This window comes from Choloepus didactylus, chromosome 16, assembly GCF_015220235.1.
Source record: "Choloepus didactylus isolate mChoDid1 chromosome 16, mChoDid1.pri, whole genome shotgun sequence".
Classification (NCBI taxonomy): Eukaryota; Metazoa; Chordata; class Mammalia; order Pilosa; family Megalonychidae; genus Choloepus; species Choloepus didactylus.
In genome coordinates, this window is record NC_051322.1 from 84,461,902 (window position 1) to 84,489,100 (window position 27,199).

The window sequence follows — 27,199 nt, forward strand, 5'->3', positions numbered from 1 at the left end:
CCAAAGGACTCAGTCTCTCTTGTGCTCCAGGTGGCATCTTCAAGGAGTCTGGCTGGGAGGCAGGGGCAGCCCCTCTGCAGGATCCTCAAGCTGGTGAATCTGAGTGACTCCAGTTTGAGGTGTAAATTTTACAATGAGGAAATGAATGTTTTCTGCAAACAGCTTGGGTGTGGCCCAGCTGTACAGTGGTCCAGAGCCCCTTCAGATGGGGCATGGGTGTGAGGGACAGAAGGCTGTGATATGCTGTGTGGCAGATTCCTGCATCTCCATCTGCAGGAACAGTGTGACATCCCATTACACAGTGAGGTGTTGTGTCAGGTGTGGATACCTCAGCCTGGCATATTTTCAAGGCCTTGTTTTTCTTAAATGAGATTTAGGATAACATCACTGTGACAACGCCATGGGCTCAGAGGGGACCCTCTCTCCTGAGTAAACAGTTTTAGAGATGATTTCTATGGCTTTCCACTGCAAGTTTTCCAGGAGGGCCTGTGGGGCAGTTCCCTGTGATGCAGTTCCTGTAATTCCCCCAGTCTGACCCAGAGGCCCCTATCCAGCCCGATACCTCACAATCACAGATCCTCCTTTTGGGGAGATAGAACTAGTGAAGAAGAATGAGGGTCAGGAAGAGGACCATGGGGTTAAAGTATGGCGCAGGGCCCAGGGAGATCTGTATTGAGACAGGAAATATCCTCTTCTATCCTGTAGGGTGGGGCTGAGGTGAATTGTGCCTCTTGATTAGAGGGGACAAATTGGGGGGAGCTGACTGCTCTTGGATGAATGTTTGCTGTTGAATCTCAGGCACCCAGGTCTGGGTCAGAGGCATGAGCCACGACAGATGCCCAGGAAATGGGAGTGTCCTCCCAGTCAGTGCCAGACCAGGTGGCCCCTGGTCACCCTGAATCCTGCATCCCTGTGGGACTTGAGGGAAGGGCTGGGGTCAGGTTGCTTCACCCAAAAGCCTACACAGAGACAATCTTTCCCAGAGGGGTCCTGAGATATTTGCCTCTGGAGTCCACTCAGTGCAGCCTTCTGTCCCAGATCACACAGAGGCTCTCCTGCTCCTAGCATTACTGCTCACCATGACCCCCTGTCTTTATCAGGTTTCCTCATTTCCCCTTCATGGTTGGGATGCACTTTGCACTCAACTCAGCCTTCACTATGCCAAATCCAGCCAATCACAAGGCACACAGGTGCATGAGTCTGCTCTCAGCCAGGTGCTTTCTGCAGGGACAGATTGAATGGCACAGGCAGAACCCCCTGTATTTTAAACTCCCTCCCTCCTTGTAAATGGCCTTTCCCAGGGAAAATTTCCTGCCTATTCCTGTCATCATACAGCTCATCTACCTCATGGATCAAGGTCTACTTTGCTGGTCTCCTCTCTGCAGACTGAGTAAAGGGTTCCGACAGTCTTTGTCCTCTGCATGTTGTATTTGGGCATGTGAGCCTCATGCTGGGTGGCTTCTTGCAAATGTGGAACCCTCTGGGGGAAAGACCATGGCACAGTCATTAGGATTCTCCCTGCCATAGGACAAATCCATGCATATACTAGAAGTTCAAGAAAATTTTATTAAACAATTCCTATGGATAATGAGGCTTATATGGCATAAGTTCTGGTTATGTGCTGGGGGTCATGAGATAACCTTGAAATCAGTGTGGCAGAGATCTTCATCACAGAATATTTTCATAAATCAACATCACCCTTCAGAAAAGTAGTGTTTTCAGTTAGGAAAAGCAAAAGTAGCTGAAGATTGTATCTCATGTAAATAAATTTAAAAATTGCTTAAATTCTTGAGTTGAGAATCCATTGCATTAGCTATCATGAGAAATATTTAATCATTTGTCAGAGACTAAAAATATGCATTGATTGATTGAGTTGAAGGACATTAGGATATTTTGAAAATTATAGGAACTCAGTGGTTATTTCTTTTCCAAAATTAAGAACTACTCTAAAATAAAAATGAACCTCTCTTGCTTGTTTTGTAATGACAAGTGTTTGCATGTTATAGATTTTAAAGTTGGTTTCTAAGAAAAATTACTGGGTTTTCCTTGTCTATATTATTTTCTTAGTTCTGTGACCCAGGCACATTGTAAGGAGACCACCCCCAGATACATCACTGATCACTTGTGGAACATTTGGTCACCCATGGGAGGCAGCTGGCTACAATGAGCTCACTGCACCATCACTCAGGTCAGCAGCACTGTTCTCCACGTTCTTCTCTGAGCTTCCTAAGGAGATGAGGGCTGCATGGCCACAAGCTGGTACCTTCCCTGCTGAGGTGCCAGGGCATGGAACTGGATTTTTTGACATTGACACTCACTCCTCCTCAGTCTCCTGATGCTGCTTCAGACTTGGCCCTCAAGGGCAGGTCAGTATGTCTCCTGAGTGTGTGGACTCTTGGTGTATCAGAGTGATTAAACTATCCCATCCCATCAAGGTTGACATCTTCAGTATAATTCCTGAGCATATGCTCTTGATAGAATGTGATGGGAAGTGCAATTTACCCCTGTGGTCTTCTTCCCAAACCCATAACCCAGTCTACTTACAAGAAAAACATCAGAGAAATGCCCATGGGGGGCCTCCTGTATGGTCCCAGACTAGCCATCCTCAGCCAAGGTCAGCAAACATGGACAGTCTGTCAAATCATCAGTGTCAAGCATAACCCAAGGAGATTGGGTGACTAAATGTCATTTGGTGTCATGGATGGAAGCTGAAACAGAAATTGAGCATTCAGGAAAAGTGAGGAAATCTAATAAACTGAGGATTTTAGTTAAGAATGATGTATCAATATTGGTTCTTTAACTGTTGCAAATGTTCCACACTAATGTATCCAGCTACCTACAGGGGACTGGAGTTGGGGTGCCTGGGAGTGCTCATCTTCCATTAATTATGTAAATCTAAAACTGTTTTAAAGAATGAATTTAATTTAAGAAATAACCCCTACCCCACTTCCTTCTGGATCGGATCTTCACGGGCCCTTGTCTGGGTCAACAGAGCAAGAACATCTGATATAGCAGCCTGGACTGAGAAGTCACAGCAGCTCACCTGCCAGGCTCAGACCAACAAGGTGAGTGTTTGTCCCAGGAGACTGGCCTGAGACCCTCCCCACAGCCTCCGGACTCTTGTCTGCCCTGTTCCTTCCTCAGGTCCTGACACAGCCACACTGGGCACTGCACACCCAGGGCCCCTTTTTGCCTCCAATTGGAGGTAATTGCTCCCTTAAGGCTGCTCCTGTTCCTTGCCCCCTTCCTTGCTCCCCAGTGACCTTGATGTCCATCCTGAGCAGGCAGTCTCCACACAAAGGTCAGCAGCAAATAAGGGAGGCACAAAAAAGAGGAATCAAGGCTTTTCACCCCAAGTTTCTATCTCCTCTTTAATCACAGTAAGGATAATGTTTAACTTTTCATGAAAATGTTAATATCTTATACTTAGATAGGAAAAAAATTGGAACACATCCCTTATATTTTCATGGAATATATTAATCATGAATAACCAGTTGCCAACCCCTTGATTTTGGACTCTTTCCTAATTTTCCTTTCATTGTTGCTGAAAAGACAGGTCTGATTTTGCCCTGACCTATTTTATTGAGGACAAAATGCCCTTACAATCACTTCGCTTGCACTTTTTTTCACAAAAATCTTATTTCTTGGCAGCATCAAAATGAATAGTAAATTGAAACTTTTTAAAAATCCTAATTGGAGATTCCAATACAATTTCAGTCTCTATTGCTTTAGTAAATATTTATCAAGCGCAAGTATCATACTCTACTATATGTATACTATTTTCAGTTTTAACTTGTATTTAATTATTTTAAACATCTTTTGAGAAAGCTGAACACATTTTTTCCCTCACCTCTCATTAGAAAATAGATAAGCATTGTCTGTGCTGCAAATGACAATTTTAATGTCACAAACCAGGTTATGCCCTATTAGACAACTAAGCTCATTTTTTTTAATTCAGGTATATTGAGATATATTCATATACCATACCATTCAATCATCCATGGTGAACAATCAGCTGTTCACAGTACCATCATATAGTTGTGCATTCATCACCCCAATTTTTGAACATTTTCCTTATGCAAGAAAGAATCAGAATAAGAAGAAAAAAATAAAAATAAAAAAATAGAGACTAAATAACACCAAAATTTGGTTCTTTGAGAAGGTCAACCAGACTGACAAGCTCCTAGCTAGACTGACAAAATCAAAAACAGAGAAGACCCATATAAACAAAATAATGAATTAGAAAGGTGACATTACTGCAAACCCTGAAGAAATTAAAGAAACTATGAGGATACTGTGAACAACTCTATGCCAACAAACTGGATAATATAGAGGAAATGGACAATTTCCTGGAAACATATGAACAACCTAGACTGACCACAGAATAATTAGAAGACTTCAAGCAACCAATCACAAGCAAAAAGATCCAGTCATCAAAAAATTTCACATGAATAAATGCCCAGGGCCAGATGGCTTCACAGGGGATATCCACCAAAATTTCCAAAAAGAACTCACACCAATCTTACTTAAACTCTTTCAAAATATTGAAGAATATGGAATACTACCTAACATATTTTACGAAGCTAACATTAACCTAATACCAAAACCAGACAAATATGCTAAAAATAAAGGAAAACTACCAGCCAATCTCCCTAATGAATATAGATGCAAAAATTCTCTACTTAATACTTGCAAATCAAATCAAAAGACACATTAAGAAAATCATACACCATGACCAGGTGGAGTTCATTCTAGGCATGCAAGGATGGTTCAACATGAGACAATCAACCAATGCATTACCACACAATAACAGATCAAAAGAATAAAATCAATTGATCATCTCCGTAGATGCTGAAAAAGCATTTGACAAAATTCAACATCCCTTTTTGATAAAAACAATTCAAATAGTAGGAATAGAAGGAAACTTCCTCAATATAACAGAGAGCATATATGAAAAACTCACAGCCAGCATTGTACTGAATGCTGAGAGACTTAAAGCCTTACCTCTAAGATCAGGAATGAGAAAAGGATGCTTGTTTTCACCACCATTATTCAATATTGTGCTATAAGTGCTATCCTGGACAATGTGCCAAGACAAAGAAATAAAAGGCAACCAAATTGGAAAGGAAGAAGTAAAACTGTCATTATTTGCCAATGATATAATCTTATATCTGGAAAACCCTGAGAAATTGATGATAAAACCACTAGGGCTATGTCCTAGTTTGCTAATGCTGCAGAATGCAAAACACCAGAGATGGATAAGCTTTTATAAAATGGGGGTTTATTTACAATTACAGTCTTAAGGCCACAAAGCATCCAAGGTAACACATCAGCAATCGGGTACCCTCACCGGAGGATGGGCAATGGCCTCCGGAAAACCTCTGTTAGCTAGGAAGGCAGCTGGCATCTGCTCCAAAGCTCCGGCCTCAAAACGGCTTTCTCCCAGGACGTTCCTTTCTAGCAAGCTTGCTTCTCTTCAAAACATCACTCCCAGCTGCACTCTCTTTTCTCTCTTTGAGTCAGCTCATTTATATAGCTCCACCAATCAAGGCCCACCCCGAATGGGTGGGGCCACACCTCCATGGGAACATCTCATCAAAATTATCTCCCACAGCTGGATGGGGCACACTCCAAGCAAATCTAACCAGCACCAAAACTTCTGCCCCACACAAGACTACAAAGATAATGGCATTTGGGGGACACAATACACTCAAACCGGCACAGGCTATTAAATAAATTTAGCAAAGTATTGGGACACAAGATTAATTCATGTCAATAATGTTTATATACACTAAAAATGAACAAAGTTAAGAGACGCTCAAGAAAAAGAAACCCTTTACAACAGCAACCAAAAAAGTCAAGTACCTAGGAATAAAGTTAACCAAAGATGTAAGAGACCTATACAATGAAAACTAAATAACTCTACTAAAAGAAACAGGAACAGCCCCAGGAAAGTAGGTAAAAAACCAGGAACTGCGTGGACCGGACACCACAGAGCAATCTGACTTTGGGCATACTTCATACAACACTCATGAAAACGTGGAACTGCTGAGATCAGCAAAATCTGTAAGTTTTTGCGGCCAGGGGACCCGTGCCCCTCCCTGCCAGGCTCAGTCCCGGGGGAGGAGGGGCTGTCAGCTCCGGGAAGGAGAAGGGAGAATTGCAGTGGCTGCTCTTATCGGAAACTCATTCTACTGATTCAAACTCCAACCATAGATAGACTGAGACCAGACACCAGAGACTCTGAGAGCAGCCAGCCCAGCACAGAGGAGACAGGCATAGAAAAAAAACAACACGAAAAACTCCAAAATAAAACCAGAGGATTTTTGGAGTTCTGGTGAACGCAGAGGGGGGAAGGGTGGAGCTCAGGCCTTGAGGCGCATATGCAAATCCCGAAGCAAAGCTGATCTCTCTGCCCTGTGCACCTTTCCTTAATGGCCCTGGTTGCTTTGTCTATTAGAATTTCAATAACCCATTAGATCTCTGAGGAGGGCCATTTTTTTTTTTTTTAAATCCTTTTTGCTTTTTCTAAAACAATTACTCTAAGAAGCTCAATACAGAAAGCTTCAAAGAATTGCAATTTGGGCACGGCAAGTCAAGAGCAGAACTAAGAGAGCTCTGAGACAAAAGGCAATAATCCAGTGGCTGAGAAAATTCACTAAACAACACAACTTCCCAAGAAAAGGGGGGTGTCCGCTCACAGCCACCATCCTGGTGGACAGGAAACACTCCTACCCATCGCCAGCCCCATAGCCCAGAGCTGCCCCAGACAACCCAGTGTGACGGAAGTGCTTCAAATAACAGGCACACACCACAAAACTGGGCGTGGACATTAGCATTCCCTGCAACCTCAGCTGAATGTCCCAGAGCTGGGAAGGTGGAGCAGTGTGAATTAACAAAGCCCCATTCAGCCATCATTTGAGCAGACTGGGAGCCTCCCTACACAGCCCAGCAGCCCAGAACTGCCATGGGGGGATGGCACTCACCTGTGACATAGCACAGTCATCCCTCAACAGAGGACCCGGGGTGCACGGCCTGGAAGAGGGGCCCACTTGCAACTCTCAGGAGCCATACGCCAATACCAAAGACTTGTGGGTCAGTGGCAGAGACAAACTGTGGCAGGACTGAACTGAAGGATTAGACTATTGCAGCAGCTTTAAAACTCTAGGATCATCAGGGAGATTTGATTGTTAGGGCCACCCCCCCTCCCCGACTGCCCAGAAACACGCCCCACATACAGGGCAGGCAACACCAACTACACACGCAAGCTTGGTACACCAATTGGGCCCCACAAGACTCACTCCCCCACTCACCAAAAAGGCTAAGCAGGGGAGATCTGGCTTGTGGAGAACAGGTGGCTCGTGGACGCCACCTGCTGGTTAGTTAGAGAAAGTGTACTCCACGAAGCTCTAGATCTGATAAATTAGAGATAAGGACTTCAATAGGTCTACAAACCCTAAAAGAACCCTATCAAGTTCAGCAAATGCCACGAGGCCAAAAACAACAGAAAATTATAAAGCATATGAAAAAACCAGACGATATGGATAACCCAAGCCCAAGCACCCAAATCAAAAGACCAGAAGAGACACAGCACCTAGAGCAGCTACTCAAAGAACTAAAGATGAACAATGAGACCATAGTACGGGATATGAAGGAAATCAAGAAGACCCTAGAAGAGCATAAAGAAGACATTGCAAGACTAAATAAAAAAATGGATGATCTTATGGAAATTAAAGAAACTGTTGACCAAATTAAAAAGATTCTGGACACTCATAGTACAAGACTAGAGGAAGCTGAACAACGAATCAGTGACCTGGAAGATGAAAGAATGGAAAATGAAAGCATAAAAGAAAGAATGGGGAAAAAAATTGAAAAACTCGAAATGGACCTCAGGGATAAGATAGATAATATGAAACGTCCGAATATAAGACTCATTGGTGTCCCAGAAGGGGAAGAAAAGGGTAAAGGTCTAGGAAGAGTATTCAAAGAAATTGTTGGGGAAAACTTCCCAAATCTTCTAAACAACATAAATACACAAATCATAAATGCTCAGCGAACTCCAAATAGAATAAATCCAAAAAAACCCACTCCGAGACATATACTGATCACACTGTCAAACACAGAAGAGAAGGAGCAAGTTCTGAAAGCAGCAAGAGAAAAGCAATTCACCACATACAAAGGAAACAGCATAAGACTAAGTAGTGACTACTCAGCAGCCACCATGGAGGCAAGAAGGCAGTGGCACGATATATTTAAAATTCTGAGTGAGAAAAATTTCCAGCCAAGAATACTTTATCCAGCAAAGCTCTCCTTCAAATTTGAGGGAGAGCTTAAATTTTTCACAGACAAAGAAATGCTGAGAGAATTTGCTAACAAGAGACCTGCCCTACTGGAGATACTAAAGGGAGCCCTACAGACAGAGAAACAAAGACAGGACAGAGAGACTTGGAGAAAGGTTCAGTACTAAAGAGATTCGGTATGGGTACAATAAAGGATATTAATAGAGAGAGGGAAAAATATGGCAAACATAATCCAAAGGATAAGATGGCCGATTCAAGAAATGCCTTCACGGTTTTAACGTTGAATGTAAATGGATTAAACTCCCCAATTAAAAGATATAGATTCGCAGAATGGATCAAAAAGAATGAACCATCAATATGTTGCATACAAGAGACTCATCTTAGACACAGGGACACAAAGAAACTGAAAGTGAAAGGATGGAAAAAAATATTTCATGCAAGCTACAGCCAAAAGAAAGCAGGTGTAGCAATATTAATCTCAGATAAAATAGACTTCAAATGCAGGGATGTTTTGAGAGACAAAGAAGGCCACTACATACTAATAAAAGGGGCAATTCAGCAAGAAGAAATAACAATCGTAAATGTCTATGCACCCAATCAAGGTGCCACAAAATACATGAAAGAAACACTGGCAAAACTAAAGGAAGCAATTGATGTTTCCACAATAATTGTGGGAGACTTCAACACATCACTCTCTCCTATAGATAGATCAACCAGACAGAAGACCAATAAGGAAATTGAAAACCTAAACAATCTGATAAATGAATTAGATTTAACAGACATATACAGGACATTACATCCCAAATCACTAGGATACACATACTTTTCTAGTGCTCACGGAACTTTCTCCAGAATAGATCATATGCTGGGACATAAAACAAGCCTCAATAAATTTAAAAAGATTGAAATTATTCAAAGCACATTCTCTGACCACAATGGAATACAATTAGAAGTCAATAACCATCAGAGACTTAGAAAATTCACAAATACCTGGAGGTTAAACAACACACTCCTAAACAATCAGTGGGTTAAAGAAGAAATAGCAAGAGAAATTGCTAAATATATAGAGATGAATGAAAATGAGAACACAACATACCAAAACCTATGGGATGCAGCAAAAGCAGTGCTAAGGGGGAAATTTATAGCACTAAATGCATATATTAAAAAGGAAGAAAGAGCCAAAATCAAAGAACTAATGGATCAACTGAAGAAGCTAGAAAATGAACAGCAAACCAATCCTAAACCAAGTACAAGAAAAGAAATAACAAGGATTAAAGCAGAAATAAATGACATAGAGAACAAAAAAACAATAGAAAGGATAAATATCACCAAAAGTTGGTTCTTTGAGAAGATCAACAAGATTGACAAGCCCCTAGCTAGACTGACAAAATCAAAAGAGAGAAGACCCATATAAACAAAATAATGAATGAAAAAGGTGACATAACTGCAGATCCTGAAGAAATTAAAAAAATTATAAGAGGATATTATGAACAACTGTATGGCAACAAACTGGATAATGTAGAAGAAATGGACAATTTCCTGGAAACATATGAACAACCTAGACTGACCAGAGAAGAAATAGAAGACCTCAACCAACCCATCACAAGCAAAGAGATCCAATCAGTCATCAAAAATCTTCCCACAAATAAATGCCCAGGGCCAGATGGCTTCACAGGGGAATTCTACCAAACTTTCCAGAAAGAACTGACACCAATCTTACTCAAACTCTTTCAAAACATTGAAAAAAATGGAACACTACCTAACTCATTTTATGAAGCTAACATCAATCTAATACCAAAACCAGGCAAAGATGCTACAAAAAAGGAAAACTACCGGCCAATCTCCCTAATGAATATAGATGCAAAAATCCTCAACAAAATACTTGCAAATCAAATCCAAAGACACATTAAAAAAATCATACACCATGACCAAGTGGGGTTCATTCCAGGCATGCAAGGATGGTTCAACATAAGAAAAACAATCAATGTATTACAACACATTAAAAACTCGAAAGGGAAAAATCAATTGATCATCTCAATAGATGCTGAAAAAGCATTTGACAAAATCCAACATCCCTTTTTGATAAAAACACTTCAAAAGGTAGGAATTGAAGGAAACTTCCTCAACATGATAAAGAGCATATATGAAAAACCCACAGCCAGCATAGTACTCAATGGTGAGAGACTGAAAGCCTTCCCTCTAAGATCAGGAACAAGACAAGGATGCCCGCTGTCACCACTGTTATTCAACATTGTGCTGGAAGTGCTAGCCAGGGCAATCCGGCAAGACAAAGAAATAAAAGGCATCCAAATTGGAAAAGAAGAAGTAAAACTGTCATTGTTTGCAGATGATATGATCTTATATCTAGAAAACCCTGAGAAATCAACGATACACCTACTAGAGCTAATAAACAAATTTAGCAAAGTAGCGGGATACAAGATTAATGCACATAAGTCAGTAATGTTTCTATATGCTAGAAATGAACAAACTGAAGAGACACTCAAGAAAAAGATACCATTTTCAATAGCAACTAAAAAAATCAAGTACCTAGGAATAAACTTAACCAAAGATGTAAAAGACCTATACAAAGAAAACTACATAACTCTACTAAAAGAAATAGAAGGGGACCTTAAAAGATGGAAAAATATTCCATGTTCATGGATAGGAAGGCTAAATGTCATTAAGATGTCAATTCTACCCAAACTCATCTACAGATTCAATGCAATCCCAATCAAAATTCCAACAACCTACTTTGCAGACTTGGAAAAGCTAGTTATCAAATTTATTTGGAAAGGGAAGATGCCTCGAATTGCTAAAGACACTCTAAAAAAGAAAAACGAAGTGGGAGGACTTACACTCCGTGACTTTGAAGCTTATTATAAAGCCACAGTTGCCAAAACAGCATGGTACTGGCACAAAGATAGACATATAGATCAATGGAATCGAATTGAGAATTCAGAGATAGACCCTCAGATCTATGGCCGACTGATCTTTGATAAGGCCCCCAAAGTCACCGAACTGAGTCATAATGGTCTTTTCAACAAATGGGGCTGGGAGAGTTGGATATCCATATCCAAAAGAATGAAAGAGGACCCCTACCTCACCCCCTACACAAAAATTAACTCAAAATGGACAAAAGATCTCAATATAAAAGAAAGTACCATAAAACTCCTAGAAGATAATGTAGGAAAACATCTTCAAGACCTTGTATTAGGAGGCCACTTCCTAGACTTTACACCCAAAGCACAAGCAACAAAAGAAAAAATAGATAAATGGGAACTCCTCAAGCTTAGAAGTTTCTGCACCTCAAAGGAATTTCTCAAAAAGGTAAAGAGGCAGCCAACTCAATGGGAAAAAATTTTTGGAAACCATGTATCTGACAAAAGACTGATATCTTGCATATACAAAGAAATCCTACAACTCAATGACAATAGTACAGACAGCCCAATTATAAAATGGGCAAAAGATATGAAAAGACAGTTCTCTGAAGAGGAAATACAAATGGCCAACAAACACATGAAAAAATGTTCAGCTTCACTAGCTATTAGAGAGATGCAAATTAAGACCACAATGAGATACCATCTAACACCGATTAGAATGGCTGCCATTAAACAAACAGGAAACTACAAATGCTGGAGGGGATGTGGAGAAATTGGTACTCTTATTCATTGTTGGTGGGACTGCATAATGGTTCAGCCACTCTGGAAGTCAGTCTGGCAGTTCCTTAGAAAACTAGATATAGAGCTACCATTCGATCCAGCGATTGCACTTCTCGGTATATACCCAGAAGATCGGAAAGCAGTGACACGAACAGATATCTGCACGCCAATGTTCATAGCAGCATTATTCACAATTGCCAAGAGATGGAAACAACCCAAATGTCCTTCAACAGATGAGTGGATAAATAAAATGTGGTATATACACACGATGGAATACTACGCGGCAGTAAGAAGGAACGATCTGGTGAAACATATGACAACATGGATGAACCTTGAAGATATAATGCTGAGCAAAATAAGCGAGGCACAAAAAGAGAAATATTATATGCTACCACTAATGTGAACTTTGAAAAATGTAAAACAAATGTTTTATAATGTAGAATGTAGGGGAACTAGCAGTAGAGAGCAATTAAGGAAGGGGGAACAATAATCCAAGAAGAACAGATAAGCTATTTAACGTTCTGGGGGTGCCCAGAAATGACTATGGTCTGTTAATTTCTGATGGATGTAGTAGGAACAAGTTCACTGAAATGTTGCTATATTATGTAACTTTCTTGGGGTAAAGTAAGAACATGTTGGAAGTTAAGCAGTTATCTTAGGTTAGTTGTCTTTTTCTTACTCCCTTGTTATGGTCTCTTTGAAATGTTCTTTTATTGTATGTTTGTTTTCTTTTTAACTTTTTTTTTCATACAGTTGATTTAAAAAAGAAGGGAAAGTTAAAAAAAAAAAAAAAGAAAAAAGACAAACAAGGAAAAAAAAAAAAAAGATGTAGTGCCCCCTTGAGGAGCCTGTGGAGAATGCAGGGGTATTCGCCAACCCCACCTCCATGGTTGCTAACATGACCACAGACATAGGGGACTGGTGGTTTGATGGGTTGAGCCCTCTACCATAAATTTTACCCTTGGGAAGACGGTTGCTGCAAAGGAGAGGCTAGGCCTCCCTGTATTTGTGCCTAAGAGTCTCCTCCTGAATGCCTCTTTGTTGCTCAGATGTGGCCCTGTCTTTCTGGCTAAGCCAACTTGAAAGGTGAAATCACTGCCAGCCCCCCTACGTGGGATCAGACACCCAGGGGAGTGAATCTCCCTGGCAACGTGGAATATGACTCCCGGGGAGGAATGTAGACCCGGCATCGTGGGATGGAGAACATCTTCTTGACCAAAAGGGGGATGTGAAAGGAAATGAAATAAGCTTCAGTGGCAGAGAGATTCCAAAACGAGCCGAGAGATCACTCTGGTGGGCACTCTTACGCACACTTTAGACAACCTTTTTTAGATTCTAAAGAATTGGGGTAGCTGGTGGTGGATACCTGAAACTTTTAAACTACAACCCAGAACCCATGAATCTCGAAGACAGTTGTATAAAAATGTAGCTTATGAGGGGTGACAGTGGGATTGGGAATGCCATAAGGACCAAACTCCACTTTGTCTAGTTTATGGATGGATGTGTAGAAAAGTAGGGGAAGCAAACAAACAGATAAAGGTACCCACTGTTCTTTTTTACTTCAATTGCTCTTTTTCACTCTAATTATTATTCTTGTTATTTTTGTGTGTGTGCTAATGAAGGTGTCAGGGATTGATTTAGGTGATGAATGTACAACTATGTAATGGTACTGTAAACAATCGAAAGTACAATTTGTTTTGTATGACTGCGTGGTATGTGAATATATCTCAATAAAATGATGATTAAAAAAAAAAATAGTAGAATTACAAAAAAAGTGCTATTTTCAAATGTAATGAATTTTCCCCACCAATGCAAGTGTTGGTGGTGGGGAAGTATATGGGAATCCTGTATTTTTTGCATGATTGTTCTGTAAACCCACAACTTCTCTAATAAAATTTTTTTTTATTAAAAAAAAATAATAATAACGACAGTAATTGCTGCAGTTTCCAAAAAGAACAGAATTGGGTTTGCTAGCCCAGATCAAAGATGAAAGTATCTAGAGTTGGCAGAACTGGGCTCCAGTACTTGGTAAATGTGGTACAATTCCATAATATGTCAGGACTGGTAGAGGATTTTTCTTTCCCTTTCATATGTAACTTTCAAACCTTCCAAATTTCCATAGCTGCCTGTACCCAAGCAGGTCCACTCTTCAGCCAGGGAGGGACAGGGCAGCTCAGTAAGGAAGGAAAGGAAGGCTGGCAAGCCTTGGGGGTTCAGACCCACATGTGGAATCAGCAAATGGCAACCAAGAGCTCTATTTCAGTAGCATCCACTACATAGCAGCTTCTGAATTGGGCACTTCACACACATTCATTATCAGGATTCCTCACCACATTCTCGCAAGATAAATAATTTTAAAATTGGGAAAATGGACTCATCCAAGTTCACACTGTAAGTGGAAGAGCCCAAATCTGGGCCTAGGTCTGCCTGACACCTGTTAAAAGAAATAAAGCAAAATAGAGTTTCTGTGGCTAAGAGATGTCAGATGGAGTCGGGACGTCATTCTGGAGGTTCCTCTTATGCAGGTATCAGCCAGATTTCACAGACTGCCACAACATGCAAAGCCTCAAGCAAAAGTGTTCCCCCAAATTGCAAAGACATCCAGACACCATAAGCAAACCACAAGATAAAGAACTCAGTTAACTCTCTAACCAGAAGGACAATTGGAGAACCCCAAATATCCACCAACCACAAACAACTTGTGTAATCTTTTCCTTAAAAACCTTTGCCTGGAAATGCCAAGGTGGGACATGATTTGGGTTGCTACCTGAATCTGTGCTTCCAGAATTGGAATTCCATGACCCTGTGGTGATTAGATTCATGTGTCAACTTGGCCAGGTGATGGTGCCCAGGTGTCTGGTCAAGCAAGCACTGGCCTAACCATTACTGCAAGGGCATTTGTGGCTGGTTAATAAACCAGGTTGGTTTATTAAATCATCAGTCAATTGACTGCAGCTGTGACTGATTATATCAATGAAGGGCGTGTCTTCTGCAATGAGAGAATTCAATCAGCTGGATTTAATCCTATCGGTTGAACACTTTTAAGGAAGAAAGAGAGAGAACCTTCACTTCTTCAGCTAGCCAGCCTCTGTGGGGAGTTCATCAAACACCTTCATTGGAGTGGCTCATTCGCTGCCTGCCCTATGGAATTTGGACTTGTGCATCCCCACAGTTGCATGAGACACTTTTATAAAATCTTTTATTTACAGATATCTCCCTTTGGTTCTGTTTCCCTAGAGGACCCGAACTAATACAGACCCCAAATAAATGCCTTTATTGCCTTGCAAAAAAAAAATAAATAAATAAATAAAAAAAAATAAAAAAAATAAAAGAAACAGGAACAGACCTTAAAAGATGGGAAATATTCCAGTTTCATGTATAGGAAAGCTAAATGTCATTAAGATGTCAATTTTACCCAAACTCATCTATAGGTTCAATGCAATCCCAGTCAAAATTTCAACAACCTATTTTGCAGACCAGGAAAAGCTAGTTATCAAATTTATTTCAAAAGGGGAGATGCCTCAAATTGCTAGAAACCCTCTAAAAAAGGAAAATGAAGTAGGAGGATGTACACTCCCTGAGTTTGAAGCTTATTGTAAAGCCACAGTAGTCTAACCAGCATGGTTATGGCACAAAGAAAGACATATTGATCAATGGAATAAAATTAAGAATTCAGAGATAACCACCAGATCTATGGCTGACTGATCTTTGATAAGGTCCCCAAAGCCACTGAATTGGGACATAACAGTATTTTCAACAAATGGAACTGGGAGAGTTGGATATCCATATCCAAAAGAATGAAAGAGGACCCCTACCTCACACCCTACACAAAACTTAACTCAAAGTGGATCAAAGACCTCAATATGAAAGACAGTACCATAAAACTCCTAGAACATAATGTAGGGAAATCTCTTCAAGACATTGTATTAGGCAGTCATTTCCTAGAACTTTCATTCAAAGCACAAGCAACAAAAGAAAAAATAGATAAATGGGAACTCCACAAACTTACAAGTTTCTGTACCTCAAAGGAATTCGTCAAAAAGGTGAAGAGACAACCAGCTAAATGGGAAAAAGTTTTTGGAAACCATGTATATAGTAGAAGACTGATATCTTGCATATCTAAAGAAATGCTACAACTCAATGACAATAGTACAGACAGCCCAATTATAAAGTGGGAAATATTATGAGGCAGTTCTCTGACGAGAAAATACAAGTGGCCATGAAACACATGAAAAATGTTCAGCTTCACTATTAGAGAGTTGCAAATTAAGACAACAATGAGATACCATCTCAGACCAATTAGAATGGCTGCCATTAAACAAACAGGAAACTACAAATGCTTGAGAGGATGTGGAGATATTGGAACTCTTATTCATTGTTAGTGGGACTGTATAATGGTTCAGCCACTCTGGAAGTCAGTCTGGTAGTTCCTTAGAAAACTAGATGTAGAGTTACCCTTTGATAAAGCAATTGCACTTCTTGTTATATAACCGGAAGATCTGAAAGCAGTGACATGAACAGATATCTGTATAACAATGTTCATAGCATCATTATTCACAATTGCCAAGAGATGGAAACAACCAAATGTCCTTCAACAGATGAGTGGATAAATAAAATATGGTATATACACAGGATGGAATAATATGCAAAAATAAGAAGGAATGATGTCTTGAAACATATGACAACATGGGTGAACCTTGAAGGCATAATGCTGAGCAAAATAAGCCAGGCACAAAAAGAGAAATATTATATGCTACCACTAATGTGAACATTGAAATATTAAAATAAATGGTTTATAATGCAGAATGGAAGGGAACTAGTGATAGAGAACCATTAATGAAGGGAGATAAATAATCCAATAAGAACAGATAAGCTATCATGGGTAAATTTTACATTCTAGGGTTGTGTGGGGATGACTATGGTTTGTTAATTTCTGGTGGGTATGGTAGGAACAAGTTCACAGAAATGTTGCTATATTAGGTTATTTTCCTAGGCTAGAGTAGGAACATGAAAGTATAGTAGTTATTTTAGGTTACTTGTCTTTTTCTTTCTCACTTGTTATGGTTTGTTTGAAATATTTTTTATTGTATGTTTTTTTAAAATTTTTTGATATAGTTAACAGATAATTTTTAAAAACTGGAAAAAATATGCAGAGCCCCCTGAGAAGCTGGGAGTGAATGCAGGGGTGTTGTGCTCCCCACTTCAATGGTTGCTGATGTGACCACAGACATTGGTGACTGGTGATATGATGGGCCAAGCCCTCTGCCACAGGACTTGCCCTTGGGAGGACTGTTGCTGCAAAGGAGAGGCTAGGTCTGCCTATAATTTTTCCTGTCTCCTCCTGAATGCCTCTTTGTTGCTCACATTTGGCTCCCACTCTCTAGCTAAGCCAACTGGGCAGGTGTAATTACTGCCCTCCCCCCTATGTGGGATCTGACACCCAGGGGTGTAAATCTCCTTGGCAACATCAAATATGACTCCCCAGAAGGAATCTAGACCTGACATCATGGGATAGAGAACATCTTCTTAACCAAAAGTGGGATGTGAAAGGAAACGAAATAAGTTTCAGTGGCAGAGAGATTCCAAAATGAGCCAAGACGTCACTCTGGTGGGCACTTGTATGCACGATATAGATAACCCTCTTTAGGTTGTAAAGTATTGGGATAGCTAGCAGTAAATTCCTGAAACTTTCAAACTACAACACAGAACCCTTGAATCTTGAAGACAATTGTATAAAAATGAGCTTATGAGTGGTGACAATGTGATTGGGAAAGTCATATGAACCACACTCCCCTTTGTCCAGTGTATGGATGGATGAGTAGAAAAATGGGAGCAAAAAAAAAAGAAAACAAAAGGCACCCAATATTCTTTTTTACTTTAATTCTTCTTTGTCACTTTAATTTTTATTCTTATTTTTCTGTGTGGTAATGAAAATGTTCAAAAATTAATTTTGTTGATGAATACACAATTATATAATGGTACTGTGAACAATTGATTGGTCACTTTGTATGACTGCATGGTATGTCAATATTTCTCAATAAAATTGAATTAAAAATATAAAATAATGCTAAAACTCCAAAAAATGTAAATGAATAATAGAGGGGAAAGGAGGATGAGATATTTTGGTCTTTTTTACTTTTATTTTATACTGATTCTTAGTTTTTGGAATGATGAATATGTTCAAAAAATTGATTGTGGTGATGAATCTACAACTATGTGATGATACTGTGAACAATTGACTTAAATTTTGGGTGATTGAGATTGTACAGTATGTGAATATATCTCAATAAAACTGCATTGAAAATAAAGACTGGGACTGTATAACTTGGTGAAACCTAGAGTGGGCAATGATGGTGACTAAATGTACAAATATAAAAAGGTTTTTACACATGGGAAAACAAATGAATGTCAAACTTATGAGGTGTTGAAAAAGGTATGGTATTGGGGAAAAATTATAATTGATGCAAACGGTAGTCTGTGGTTAACAGTAACATTGTAACATGCTTTCATTAAATGGAACAAAGGCAATATATCAAAACTAAATGACTATGATGGGGGATATAAGTGGGGTAAGGGATTCTTGGTAGTGGTGTTCTTATTTGACTTTATTATTGTATTGTATTGCATTGCATTTTTTACTCTTTTTTATTATGTTTAAATTTTTTTGAAATAATGAATATTTTCATATGCTGATTATGGTAATGAATGCACATCTATATGTGATACTGTGAACAATTGATTTTACACTGTAGATGGTTTATGGTATGTGAATATATCTCTATATAGTAGCAGGGGAAATATAAACAGAAGGATACAAATACTGGAGAAAAGATAGAGAGAGGGATGTACCTATTTACTGTTGGAGGGGAAGTAGAATGGTGTAGTCTATCTGGAAGACAGTGTGGTGATTCCACAATAAGCTCAGTATGTGGATTCCATAAGGTCCTGCAACCTCATTATGGAGTATATACCTGGAATATCTGAGAGCAGAGACATGAATGAGCATTTGCACACTGGTGTTTATGGCAGCAGTGTTCATTTGCAATGGATGGAGGTGGCTTAAGTGTACATTGACTGATAAACAAAATGGTGAACTCTGGTGTATGTGTACAAGAGAATATTGAGAAGCTGCAAGAAGGAATGAAGATGTGAGACATGCAACTAGGTGAATGGATCTTGAGGACAGTATTTTGAGTGAAGTATGCCAGAAATGAAAAGACAAACATTATAACACCTCACTAATATGGACAAACTGTAATGAGTAAACTCAGAATTGAATTTTAGAGAACTTATCAAAGCAACACTTATTGTAATGGCCCCTAGATTGTAGGCTTTTACAGCAGTCACTTCTATTCCTGAGTTGTAATAGTTGTTTCCAATTTCTGAGGTACTGAGCTCTTTATGTATAACCTGGTCAGTCTCTGGAATTTGAGTACCAGTGTGACACCTGAAACTCAGAGCTACAGCTTATCAGCTATGAGTGTCAGTGTTACCTCATATAGCAACTGTTAAGAAAAGCTGAAAAAAAAGTTCAGACTCCAATTAGAGTTATGAATTATGTGGATCTAGTTAGGACAAAGGCAAATGAGGCCAAAGGGTAAAGGACAATACTGACTGTCTTTTAAAACCTTAACTTCTGTGTGAGACAAAGGGAAAAGTTCTCCATTTGGTGCAGGATTTATATTTTCTTTAGCACACTAAATAATTTAACTTGTACAATCAGTTTATTCAAATGCCATAATCACAGGGAATTTTGAATAGGAAGGGAGATCTGGTAGGTTTGTACAGGTTAGAGTTAAATCTGAATACAGCCCAAAGTAATTAGGCCAAGAATAAAAATGTATTTTCAGGGACCCCTTGAGGAACTGGGGAAAAGTTCAGAAATGTTGGACTTCCCCACCTTGGTTATTACTGATATTCTCATAAACATTGAAGGCTACCAAGTTAGTAGGCCATGTCCCAAAACTTGGGGCTTGCCCTTGTGAAGCTTTTTACTGCAAAGGAGGAGCTTAGCATATACATCATTGGGCATAAATGTCTCCCCAGAGAACCTCTTCATTGTTCAGATGTGGCTTCTCTCTCTTTCTAAGCCCACTCAACAGATGAACTCACTGTCCTCCCCCTTATGTAGGATATGACTCCCAGGGGTGCAAATCTCCCTGGCAATGTGGGACATAAGATGTCTCCCAGGGACGAGTCTGGACCTTGCATTGTGGGATTGATAATATCTGTTTGAACATAAAGGCATAGATAAATGAAATGAAATAAAACTTCAGTGGCTGAGAGATTTTAAATAGAATCAGGAAGTCACTCTGGGGGCCATTCTTATGCATTATATAGATGTCTCTTTTTAATTTTTATTTTATTGGAATAGCTAGAAGGAAATACTTTAAACTATTGTGCTGCAACCCAGGAGCCTTGATTCTTGAAGATGATTGTATAACTATGTAGTTTACGTGGTGTGACTGTGTGGTTGTGGAAACCTTGTTCTTATACTCCCTTTGTCCAGGGTATGGACAGATGAGTAGAAAAATGGGAACAAAAACTAAATGAAAAGTAGGGTGGGATGGTGGGATGAAATGATTTAGTATTCTTTTCTACTTTTACTATTATTCTTATTTTTATATTTTTGGAGTAAGAAAATGTTCAAAACTTCATTGTGGTGAAGAATGCACAACTTTATGATGGTCCTGCAGACAGTTGATTGTACATTGTGGATGATTGTATGGAATGTGAATATATCTCAAAAAAACTGAATTTTAAAATTTGAGGGAGAGGTTAGGTTATTCAAAAATAAACAGAAACTGAGAGAGTTAATCAAAAAGAGCCCTGTTCTACAGTAAATAGTAAAAGTGTTACACATGTTGAAATGAAAATAGAGGCCAAAGTAATTTGGTAGTGTGTAGAAATGAAGATTCCCAACAAGGGTGTTCTGGTTTGCAAATGCTGCCATTATGCAAAGCACCAGAAATGGATTGGCTTTTAAAAGGGGTATTATTTGGTTAAATATTTACCATCTTAACGTCATAGAGTGTACAAGGTAAGGCATCAACAATTTTGTACCTTCACTGGAGAAATGCTATTGGTATCCAGAAAACCTCTGTTAGCTGGGAAGGCACATGGCTGGCATCTGCTTGCTCCTAGGTTGCATTTCAGCATCTCTCTCAGCTCCTGTATGTTCTTCAAAGTGTCCCTCATTGCTGCAGTTGCTCCTCAAAATGATACTCTCAAATGCTCTCCAAAATGTCACTCACAGTTGCTCCAGCATTTGGGCTGTTTGGCTCTTTTTAAGGTACTCCAGTGATCCAATTAAGACCCACCCTGAATGTGTGGGGCAACAGGTCCATGGAAATTATCCAATGAAAGATCTCACCCGCAGTTGATTGAGTCACATCTCCATAGAAACACTTAATCAATAGGTTCCCACCTAATCAACACTAATACATATGCTCCCACAAGATTGCACAGAAGAACATGGCATTTTAGAAGACATAATACATCCAAACCATCACAAAGGTTAATTAAAAGAGTTAAAAAAGACAAAAAACATATTTGACATATAAAACCAAAAAATAAAAAGGCTGTAATAAGTACTTCTTTTACAGTGACAACACTGAATGTCAACAGAGTAAATGCCCCAAACCAAAGACAAAGATTGGAAGAATGCATGAAAAAGCATGAAAAAATGATGTGCTATTTCCAAGAGACTCTTTAGGTCTAAGAACCCAAAGACACAAATAGGTTGAAAGTGAAATGCTGGAAAAATTATTTCATGCAAACAATAATGAAAGAAAACCTGAGGTAGTTGTACTAATATTGGGCAAAATAGACCTTACATTCAAAACTGTTTTAAGAGGCAATGAAGGAAACTATATATTTAGGAAAGAGGCAATTCACCAAGAAAAATAATAATTATAAACATTTATGGACCTAACCATGGTTCCCCATAATACATGAGGCAAACACTGGCAAAACTGAAGGGAGAAATAGATACCTCTATAATAACATTTGGTGATTTCAATACACAACTCTCATCAACAGAACATCTAGACAGTGGAACAATAAGGAAACAGAGAACTTGAATAATACCATAAATGAACTAAACCTAACAGATATATACAGAATATTGCATCCCAAAACAGCAGGATACAGATTCTTCTCAAGTGCTTATAGATCATTCTCCAGGACAGACAACAGTTTGAGTCACAAAACAAGGCTCAATAAATTCAAAAAGTGTGAAATAATGCAGAGATTTTTTCTGACCATAATGGAATAGGCTGGAATAAATAAAAGGCAGAAAAAATGGAAAATACACAAATACATGGAAGTAAAACAATACAGTCTTAAACAACCAATGGGTCAAGGAAGAAATTGCAAGAGAAATCAGAAAATATCTCAAGATGAATAAAAATGAGAAAACAACAGATCAAAACTTATGTGATGCAGTGAAGGCAATGTTGAGAGGGAAATTTGTATCTCTAACTGCCTATATTAAAAGCAGAAGAGAGTTAAAATCAAAGACCTAACAGCATAGCTGAAGGAATTAGAGAAAAGAACAGCAACTAACCCCATGCAAGCAGAGGGAAATAAATAACAAAGAATAAAGCAGAAATAAATGAAATTGAGAACAACAACAAAAAAAACACAGAAATTTAACAAAACCAAAATTTTGTTCTTTGAGGATCATTAACATAGACAAACCCTTAGTTAGGCAGACAAGGAAAAAAATAATCAAGACAAGCAAATAAAATTATAAATGAGAGGGGGCACATTACTACTGACCACACAGAAATGAAAAGGATCATACAAGGGGTAACATGGACACCTGTTTTCCAACAAATTAGACAAGTTAGATGAAACGGACAAATTCCTAGAAACAAGTGATGACACTGACTCTAGAAGAAATAAAATACCTCAACAGACCAATCACAAGAAAAGAGATTGAATCAGTCATAAAAAACCTCTCAAAAAAGGAAAGCCCAGGACAAGATATCTTCACAGATGAATTCTACCAATCACTACAAGATTAATTGATAAAAATCCTGCTCAAGCTCTTCCAAAATATTGAAGAGAAGGAAACACTACCTAACTCACTTATGAGGCCAACCTCATTGCATTACCAAAGCCAAATAAAGGCACTACAAGAAAAGAAAATTACAGACCTATTTATCTAATGAATATTGATGCAAAAATCCTGAACAAAATACATGCAAGTCAAAACCAACAGAACATTAAAAGAATTATACCCCATGATCAAATGATTTGTATCCCAGGTATGCAAGGGTGGTTCAACATAAGAAAACCTATTAATGTAATACATTACATTAGCAAATTGAAGGGGAAAAACATGATCATCTCAATAGAAGCCAAAAAGGCATTTGAAAAATCCAGCATCCTTTCTTTGTGAAAACAATTTAAAAGATATGAATAAAAGGAAATAAAATATTTATTAGTTCCCTTCCTGAACTGTGAAAAAGAGAATATCTTCAAAACCCACAGCTAAAATCATACTCCATGGTGAAAGACTGAAAACTTTCCCTGTAAGATCTGGAAAACACAAGGATAACCCATCAGCACAGTTATTCAACATTGTGTTGGAAGTTATAGATACAGCAATTAGGCAAGAAAAAGGAAAGGTATCCAAATTAGAGAGGGAACACAACTTTTTTTGCAGATGACATGATCCTATATATAGTACCAAAAAACCTACAGCTAGCTACTAGAGATAGGAAACAAGTTCAGCAAAGTATTGGGATAGAAGATCTACATGGAAAAATCAGTATTGTTTCTGTACACAAATAAGGAATTTGAGGTGGAAATCAAGGGAAAAATCATTTACAATAGCAACTAAAAGAAATAAATATCTAGGAATAAATTTAACCAAGGATGTAAAGGATTTGTACACAGAAATGTACAAAATATTGCTAAAATAAACCAAAGAAGACTTGAATAAATAAAAGGACAGTCCATGTTCATGGATTGGAAGACTAAATATCATTAAATGTCAATTGTACCCAAATTGATTTACAGATTCAATGCAATCCTAATGGAAATTCCAACAGCCTACTTGGTAGAAGTGGATAATGATATTAGAATAATGACTGCCACTCTGGGGCTGGAAATGGGATATGACAGCAATGTGGAATGCCATGGATTCCTGAGTTTTAATTATTTCCTATGTCTTTACCTGGCATGCTGGTTTGAAACTATGTACCCCATAAAAAGCCATGTTCTTTAATGCAATTTTATAGAGGCAGACCTATTGTGAGTGGGACCTTTGGATTAGGTTGTTTCCATGGAGATTTGACCCATCCAATTGTGTGTGGGACCTTATGATTTAATTACTTCTATGAAAGTGTGACCCCAACCATTCAAGTATGGTCTTGGTTAGTTTACTGGAGTCCGTAGGAGATCTTAGACCCAACAGAGAGAAGATGCTTGGAGATGAAAACAGAAAGATGTTTGGAGATGCAAAGCTAAGAGATGAAGCCCAGAGTTTGCCCCAGAGAAGCTAAGTGAGAACCCATAAATGCTTAAAGATAAGGCCAGTGGAATCAAATGTTGAAAGCAATGCAACCCAGGAGCAAAGGACAAGCCGATGCCAGCCACGTGACTTCTTGGCTGACAGGGATGTTCTGGATGCCACTGGTCTTTCCTCAGTGAAAGTATCTTCTTGTTGATGCCTTAGTTTGGAAACTTTTTATGGCCTAAATTTTAAATTTGTACCCAAATTAATCCCCTTTATAAAAGCCAATCCATTTCTGGTATTTTTGTTTCAGCAGCTTTAGCAAACCAGAACACTCAGGTTGCACTAATATAAGTAATTAATTTCATAATTCATTGTACTTTACACTTATGCACTTTTTTGTGTATTAATTATATTGCAATTCCAATAGAGAAATATAAATAGAGAATCAGAATAATCCTATAACAAACAGTAAGTTGAATTATCATACAATAATATTCCTACAAAGAAAATCATGACCTTTACAGGAATGTACTGCAGACTATTCAAGAAAGTAGTAATTAAAATATTAACAAAAATTCCTGCTGAGAATAAAAAAGAGCCATTTACCTAAATCATTTAAAAATTTCTATTGTTTATGGAAGTAGAATTGACATACAATAAATTGCAAATATATAAAATGCACAATTTAACTTTTAATGTGCATATACACCCACAAGACCATCAACAAAATCAAGATATTGAACATATTCATCATCCCAAGAGTCTATTTACACCCATTTGTATTTCTTCTCTTTCAACCCTTCCTACAGGCATATACTGATCTTCCTTCTGTTACTATAAATTAGTTTACATTGTCTAGATTCTTAAATGTGAAATTATGCAGTATGAACTATTTCTTGTCTACCTGTTTTTATTCAATAATTATTTTAAGATTGATACTCTTGTATTTAAATAGTTCATGCTTTTCCTTGTTGACTAGAAATCAAATGTATGAATATACAAAATATATACTTGATAATTTGAGTTGTTCCCAGTGTTTGATTACTACAAATTAAAATGCCATAAATCCCCAACTCATTTTAAGGGGAATACATAAGTAATTTTAACTATAATATTCCAATATTGGGAAAGAAAAAGAAGACTCTTGTCTGAGACATGATGGGAATGAGAAGCATGAAGTAATGAAGAGCCTTGATATTTCAGTTTCCTTGGTTGTATGATAAACAATGGTTGACATGAAGATAAGGACTGGCACAAAATCTTTTTTATACTATATCAACACCTGAAGAAAGTTGAGTGAACCCAAATTTCAAAGTTAACAATACTCACATACTTATACTCATGTACATACAAACACTAATGTACAGCCTTGCATTTGTCCATAACTTCTTTTATTTAATGCAGTTTTACTGAAATGTATTCATATACCAGATAATCATCCAAAGTGTAAAATCAGTGTTCATGGTATCATTATATCATTGTGCATTCATCACAACTATCAATTTTTGAACACTTCACCACTCCAAAACAGAATAAATATTAAAATTAAAAAGAACACCCAAATGTCCCATAACACTTATCCCCTCCCATTATTTTTTACTTCATTTTCTTACTCATGTGTCCATACATTGGATAAAGGGAGTGCCAGTTGCAAGATTTTCACAATTACACAGTCACACCATAAAAACTACATAGTTATACAGTCATCTCCATGAATCAAGGCTATTGGATTACAGTTCAACATTATAAACTAAAAAGAGATATCTATAGAATGCATAAGAACAACTTCCAGAATGATCTCTTGACCCTATTTGAAATCTCTTAGGCCTTGAAACTTTATTTTGTTTCATTTTTCTTCCCCCTTTTGGTCCAAGAAGGCTTTCTTAATCCCATGATGCCAGGGACAGTCTCATCTCTGGAAGTCACATCCCACATTGTCAAGGAGATTTACACACCTGGTAGTCACGTACCATGTTGGGGAGGGCAGTGAGTTTACCTGCAGAATTGGCTTAGAGAGAGAGGCCACATCTGAGCAAAAAAAGAGGTTCTGTGGGGTGTCTCAGATGCAATTATAAGTAGACTTAGCTTCTTTTTTGCAGGAATAAGTTTCATAAGGGCAAGTCCCAAGATAGAAGGTTTGTCCTATTAAATTGGTAGTTCCAAATACTTGCAAGACTATCAGAAAATCCTGAGATGGGGAAGTTTAATATTTCCACGTTTTTCCCCAGCCCCTCAAGGGGTCTTTGCAAATACAATTTTATTCTCTGCCCAAATTACTCTGGGATGTATGAGGACATCCCATATACCTGTAAAAGCCAACAATATCTCACTCCCTATTTGATGTTCCATGTCATTATAGTGTTCAAATAGACTGACCATATAAGTTAAACTATGTAGTGTGCTAAAAAAAATATAGATTTTACACCAAATGAACATTTCTTCCTTTGGTCTCACAAAGAAGTTGAAGTTGTAAAATATAGTCAATGTCAGCCTTTACCCTTTGGTCTGATTTGCCTTAGTCCTAACCAAATCAACTTCATTCATATCTCTAATTGAAGTCTGATCTTTTCCAGCTTTTTTAGCAGTTCTGGTATGAGGTAATGCTGACTTTCCTAGTGGCAGAATTCTAGCTCTTTATCTCAAGTGTCACACAGATATGTGAAATTTCAGGAAATGATCAGGTTATACACAAAGAACTCAGCATCTCAGAATTTAGACACAACTTTAACAACTCAGGAATAGATGTGATAGCTGTAAGAGCTTAAAATCTA

At 38.3% G+C, this 27,199-nt stretch overlaps 1 long non-coding RNA gene across 3 annotated transcripts in view; it reads right to left on the reverse strand.

Annotated features, from left to right (window-relative positions):
- Nucleotides 1-2,649: 2,649 nt before the first annotated feature.
- The window catches only part of LOC119511622, a 145,612-nt gene continuing 121,062 nt past the window's right edge, over nt 2,650-27,199 (reverse strand). For all 3 annotated transcript variants that reach the window (XR_005212220.1, XR_005212218.1, XR_005212219.1), the window contains one exon: nt 2,650-2,708. This is a non-coding gene — a long non-coding RNA (uncharacterized LOC119511622). The remainder of the gene's footprint in view (nt 2,709-27,199) is intronic.